The 6,740-nt window shown below is 45.1% G+C and overlaps 1 pseudogene; it reads left to right on the plus strand.

The window, feature by feature from the left end:
* The first annotated feature begins 5,616 nt into the window (after positions 1–5,616).
* On the plus strand, positions 5,617–5,734 carry LOC124723478 (annotated as a pseudogene).
* Positions 5,735–6,740: the final 1,006 nt, after the last annotated feature.

A 6,740-nucleotide genomic window follows, 5' to 3' on the forward strand; every position in this document is an offset into this window, starting at 1 on the left:
GGTATCGTCTTGTATGTGTCTGTTTATGTTTGTATCCACCGTGCATGTCTGTTATGTTGTACCGGGTTTGACCATACGTTGCTCCAGAAGTGTTCCATGTCTGTTATGTTATGTGGATTGTCTATTTTAATGTGTGTGTTATCTATTGTCTGATAAAATTTCTTTTGGTTTGTGTTCAATGTTTGGTTTTGTTTCCTTCTATTTTCACTTTTTTGTATCTTCTAAGTCGTTTGGCCAATGCTTGTAATTTCTGCTTCTTTACATCTAATTGCTCTATCGCTTCTTGTTGTGAGATTTTACCTGACCTTTTTTCGTTTTTTGTCTGATATTTCATTTCGTATAAATTGTGTTAGCTGTCCGATGCCTTTTCTCAGTTTTTCTATTCTGATCTGTAGCCTGTGTTGTCATGCTGGTTTTGTGGGTTTCTTCTGTGTGTTGGTTGGTTCTGATCTCTGCCTAGTGTGTATATTTAGTGTAGTAAGTGCTCCTATATAAACCATTAGTTGTAACTCTTCCATAGTTGTATTTTCATTTATTTTGCTGTGTATGATTGTGTTGATAGTTGTTATTGTTTCGACTTGTGGGTTATTTGGGGGTCTATGCAAGAATGGTCTAATGTCTGTATTTGTGTCTTTGTATTCTATATATGTCAGCTGAAATTTTTCTTCTATATCTAACATGTGTGTCACTTCGTGTTCTATTTGTGCTTGTTCTGGTGGCTGTCTTAAGATTTCGTTTTCCTCTGATTGTTTAATTGATGCGTGTTGTTCTTTGTTTGTTTTCTCTGGGATGTTTGAGTCCATTACTGAATTTTTTCTTCTTCTGAATGCACATTATTTTGTTCCAGTATTCGTTGTACTTGTTGTTTGATGTTTTCTAATTCTGACTGGGGTATCCTGTTATTTTTTGTTATTACACGGATCTGATCAGCTAGTCGTTGTTCTGTTAAAAATTTTATTTCTGGGTATCTGGTAATAAATGTTGTGTATACTTGTGATCTGTATCCAGTTGTGTTGGTTCCTAAGTTTGTTGCTTGGTAATAACAGAACATGAGGTGTCTGTTAACTTCATTTGACCATCTGTCTTTGTTTTCCTTCTAGAGTGGTTGCAGGAAGCATATCCTGCAAAACACCTCTATTTGGATTTAAATCATTTTCCAGTTGGCTAGCAGTGTCGTTACCATTGTGGGCGGGCATAGGGTTCAAGCGTCGTCCCCGACCATGACAGCGCTTGTCCGAGGCTTCATTAGTGCTGTCCTGGACCAACTAATCACACTAAAAGGGGGTTAGCCCTATTAGTGCTTTGTTCTTTTCGTCGCCTTTTACGACTGGCAGAACATACCGGAGGTCTATTCTTTTCCCGGGACTCCACGGGGTTCATTATTGTTATTATTATTATTATTATTATTAGTGACAGCAGCAGAAATGATGATAGTATTAGCTTTATTAGTTCTTAGTCAGTATTATGCATTCACATTTTCTCTGCGTACATTCAAATCATTTTTTGGTCTCATTCCCCGGGATTGAGTGTAGGGGAGCAGGTCGTAGTGGAAGTACTTTGCCATTGCCTGCTATGAAGCCTCAAGAGTGTATCTGCGTCGTGTGTGTGACTATGATGAATGCTTGTATATTACAGTGTTGGGTTTGTGTCGGTACGGATGAAGTGATGGGAAACGATGAAATCTGGTGCCGTCACATAGCTTACTCTTCTCGAATAACAGTGTCATACGTCCTCACTTTATGAGACACTGCGGAGAGGTTTGAAATTTAATCCGGGATATTGGCGCAAACACTGGCGCTGTGTAACTTTACGCCACGAACTCTCCACGTCTTTCCGGACAAATACTTGCAGTGAAAATTTCTTTCGTCATCAGGTTTCGAACCGACTTATCTCCGAGTCGAGCGCCAGTGCACAGGCACGCGTGAGTAACCTCGTCTATGGAGGCGGGTGTCCCATGTAGGTCAAAACACTGCTCTAATTAAAATCTGGATAGGACGACTTACTGCCACGGTAATAAGACCTTTCTCCTGGCCACACTTATTTTGATATTTAGGGGTTAATTAATTTCGATTCAGGAATTCTGCAATATTCCTTGCTTAAATACCATTAATATCGATTCAGACGAACTTTGAAAGTTCTCTAAAAGACAGAGACTCATGAAGATTAGATGTGGAGATAGGATAAGTAATTATGGATTACAGAATCATCTTCCCGTTTCCTTAGCGTATGGAACGGGGAAGAATGATCCCTTAAACGCTTCTATAGTGGAGCGATACGTAGGTGGTTGTAAAACAATAAACTGGTAGCCAAGATCGCAGGAATTCTTTTTATTCCATGATTACCGGTTTCGGCGAAACTAAAGCCGCCATCATCGGATCAAGGGAGGACAGAAAACACTATAAAAGTGGACTTGGATTTCACGTATTATGCACAAGCCCTAATGACGTAGTGTTACCACACACGCAGAGCCTGTTATGACGCGAGCTGTGACATTCATTGGCGCCTCTGCTGCTAGCGCCATCTCGCGACGCGGCCTGTAGTGTAAGAACAGAGCCGGAGTTGCGGTAGTACCTAGCTTGCGCTTTTATGTGATGGAGACACTTAACATTTATAATGTCATCTCTCTTGGACGCCTATGTGCCACTTACGACAATTTTGTAAGGCCTGCGTGTTATAGGCAACTACTAATATCACCATTGTTTGCCTTAATGTTGTAATCTGTATGTGTCCTAAGGTATGTAACTAAATTTATATGTATACAAGTTATATAAGTGGAATCCAAGCCCACTTTTATAGTGTTTTCTGTCCTCCCTAGATCTGGTGATGGCGGCTTTAGTTTCGCCGAAACCGGCAATCATGGAATAAAAAGAATTCCTGCGATCTTGGCTACCAGTTTATTGTTTTAAAAGCATCTAGATCGCTTCCGCATGAGCACAATGTGCTCTCTACAAAGTAAGTGATTGTATTAGGTCGTTGCATAAGTACGTTGTGTTTTGGTTTTTCATGTTGGTGTTCCGGTTGCTATAGGTTTACTTATCGATTGTTATTCTTTTTATTTCTAGTTCACTGTTGTATTTGAGTTGACAGACTGACATTTGTTCATTTGGAGATAATGAGTGGAGCTCTGTTCTATAGAAAATGGAGTGTCCAGTAGAGAAATCGGAACATTTCCGACACATTCTTCTGTTTGAGTTCAGTAGAGGGGTGACAGCAGCGGAGGCACCCAGAAACATTTGCGCCGTGCTTGAGGATAATGCCACTGGACAAAGCACGGCAAAGAAAATGATTTTCTCGTTTTAAGGAGGATCGTTTTGGCATTGGTGACCCTCTACGTTCAGGAAGACCTTCGGCGTTTGATGAAGATCGTTTAAACGCACTAACCCACAATGATCCACGTCAGTGATCTTGAGATCTGACAAACGTGACATGTGATCATTCCACCATAGTGTGACATTTGCATGCAGTGGGGAAGGTTCAAAAATCAGATGTATAGGTGCCACATACTCTAAGCCAGCATCACAAGAATCAGCAGGTGGCCATATATGCATCTCTGGTTGCGCGTCATCAGCTGGCCCATGAACAACACCCAGCATTCCTATCCTGTATCGTTAAAGGTGACGAGAAATTGTGTCTTAATGCTAACGTAAGGAAAAGAAAGGAATGCCTGAGTCCGAACAAAGGATCAACTCCCTGTACCAAGACCTACGCTCATCCACAAAACATAATGTTATGCATCTGGTGTGACAGCGAAGGTGTGGTGTACTAAAAATTGCTTCCCCGAGGTGTAATCATCACTGTCGACATTTATTTTCGCCAACTGAGACGTCTTGCAGTCCAAGAACAACGACCAGGAAGACTGCGTGAAGTGATGCTATTACACGATAACGCCCGTTCACATCGTACTAGACTTACAATATACACTCCTGGAAATTGAAATAAGAACACCGTGAATTCATTGTCCCAGGAAGGGGAAACTTTATTGACACATTCCTGGGGTCAAATACATCACATGATCACACTGACAGAACCACAGGCACATAGACACAGGCAACAGAGCATGCACAATGTCGGCACTAGTACAGTGTATATCCACCTTTCGCAGCAATGCAGGCTGCTATTCTCCCATGGAGACGATCGTAGAGATGCTGGATGTAGTCCTGTGGAACGGCTTGCCATGCCATTTCCACCTGGCGCCTCAGTTGGACCAGCGTTCGTGCTGGACGTGCAGACCGCGTGAGACGACGCTTCATCCAGTCCCAAACATGCTCAATGGGGGACAGATCCGGAGATCTTGCTGGCCAGGGTAGTTGACTTACACCTTCTAGAACACGTTGGGTGGCACGGGATGCATGTGGACGTGCATTGTCCTGTTGGAACAGCAAGTTCCCTTGCCGGTCTAGGAATGGTAGAACGATGGGTTCGATGACGGTTTGGATGTACCGTGCACTATTCAGTGTCCCCTCGACGATCACCAGTGGTGTACGGCCAGTGTAGGAGATCGCTCCCCACACCATGATGCCGGGTGTTGGCGCTGTGTGCCTCGGTCGTATGCAGTCCTGATTGTGGCGCTCACCTGCACGGCGCCAAACACGCATACGACCATCATTGGCACCAAGGCAGAAGCGACTCTCATCGCTGAAGACGACACGTCTCCATTCGTCCCTCCATTCACGCCTGTCGCGACACCACTGGAGGCGGGCTGCACGATGTTGGGGCGTGAGCGGAAGACGGCCTAACGGTGTGCGGGACCGTAGCCCAGCTTCATGGAGACGGTTGCGAATGGTCCTCGCCGATACCCCAAGAGCAACAGTGTCCCTAATTTGCTGGGAAGTGGCGGTGCGGTCCCCTACGGCACTGCGTAGGTTCCTACGGTCTTGGCGTGCATCCGTGCGTCGCTGCGGTCCGGTCCCAGGTCGACGGGCACGTGCACCTTCCGCCGACCACTGGCGACAACATCGATGTACTGTGGAGACCTCACGCCCCACGTGTTGAGCAATTCGGCGGTACGTCCACCCGGCCTCCCGCATGCCCACTATACGCCCTCGCTCAAAGTCCGTCAACTGCACATACGGTTCACGTCCACGCTGTCGCGGCATGCTACCAGTGTTAAAGACTGCGATGGAGCTCCGTATGCCACGGCAAACTGGCTGACACTGACGGCGGCGGTGCACAAATGCTGCGCAGCTAGCGCCATTCGACGGCCAACACCGCGGTTCCTGGTGTGTCTGCTGTGCCGTGCGTGTGATCATTGCTTGTACAGCCCTCTCGCAGTGTCCGAAGCAAGTATGGTGGGTCTGACACACCGGTGTCAATGTGTTCTTTTTTCCATTTCCAGGAGTGTAGACTGCACGGGATTTGGACTGCAAAGTCATTCCGTACGCACCTTATTCACTTGATCTTGCACTCTAATATTTTCACCTTTTCTATTTTCTGTCGAACAACGTTCAAGGAACTTCCTTTCCGGATGAAAATGAGCTCCGAAACTGGCTCTCCGAGCTCTTCGCCTCAAAACCACGTGATTTCTGCAGTCGCAGAATCTGAAAGTTACCCTAGCGTTGGCAGACTGTTGCAAATAGTGAAGGAGAATATATTACTAATGACTAAAGTCTCTGTAAGGCCAACGGCCTTGTCGCAGTGGTAACACCGGTTCCCATCAGATCACCGAAGTTAAGCGCTGTCGGGCTGGGCTAGCACTTGGATGGGTGACCATCCGGTCTAACGAGCGTTGTTGGCAAGCGGGGTGCACTCAGCCCTATTGAGGCAAACTGAGGAGCTACTTGATTGAGAAGTAGCGGCTCCGGTCTCGGAAACTGACATACGGCCGGGAGAGCGGTGTGCTGACCACATGCCCCTCCGTATCCGCATCCAATGACGCCTCTGGGCTGAGGATGACACGGCGGCCGGTCGGTCCCGTTGGGCCTTCATGGCCTGTTCGGGAGGAGTTTAGTTTTTTTTTAAAGTCTCTCTTAAGTGCATCTGTTGTGTTTATTAAAATTTGGAAAAACCCAACGAACTTACACACCAACCTAATAGCACCGATATCCCAGATTTCTCACTTAAAATGGAACTTGAAACTTCGTAACTAAGATTTCACTCGAGTTACTGCCTACATTCAGTTGTATGTCAGTTCGGATTTTGTTGTATCTCCGTGACTCACTCCCATGGGCCAAACAAATCTCGACTGAGAGAAGGGATAGGTTGATAGGACACATTCTGAAGAAGCAGGGAACAGTCAGTTTGATGGAGGGAAGTATGGGGGTAAAAACTGTAGATTGACACGAAAGTCTGACCACACCAAAGAGGTCTAAGCAGACGGAGACTGCACTAGTTATGCAGAGATGAAGAAACTTGGACACGATAGGCTAGCGTGGAGAGGAGCATCAAAGCAATCTTCGGACTTATCACCACAAGACTGTAAGTGGCGAAGCTGATTCTGAAGGTTTCGCCCTAAATAAGGAAACCAATATTGTTGCTTGCTCATTTGCTCATTTACTCATTTATGTGACAGATGCTATCTGATCTGAAAAAAAGAAAAACTTTATCCTTAGAGAAAAAGAATTCGTAAGCTAGATTCAAGTCTACGTTCGATCTGACATTGTAAGGAGCAATATTTGTGGTTTACATATTCTAGGATTGAAGACAACTGTGTAAGTTGAAATGACACGTTTAATGTCGCAATATTAGCACAAAAATACACGCTTTTACACAGTTTTCAATGTGACAACAAAAAAAAACAGTTG

Source organism: Schistocerca piceifrons, chromosome X (assembly GCF_021461385.2).
Source record: "Schistocerca piceifrons isolate TAMUIC-IGC-003096 chromosome X, iqSchPice1.1, whole genome shotgun sequence".
NCBI lineage: Eukaryota > Metazoa > Arthropoda > Insecta > Orthoptera > Acrididae > Schistocerca > Schistocerca piceifrons.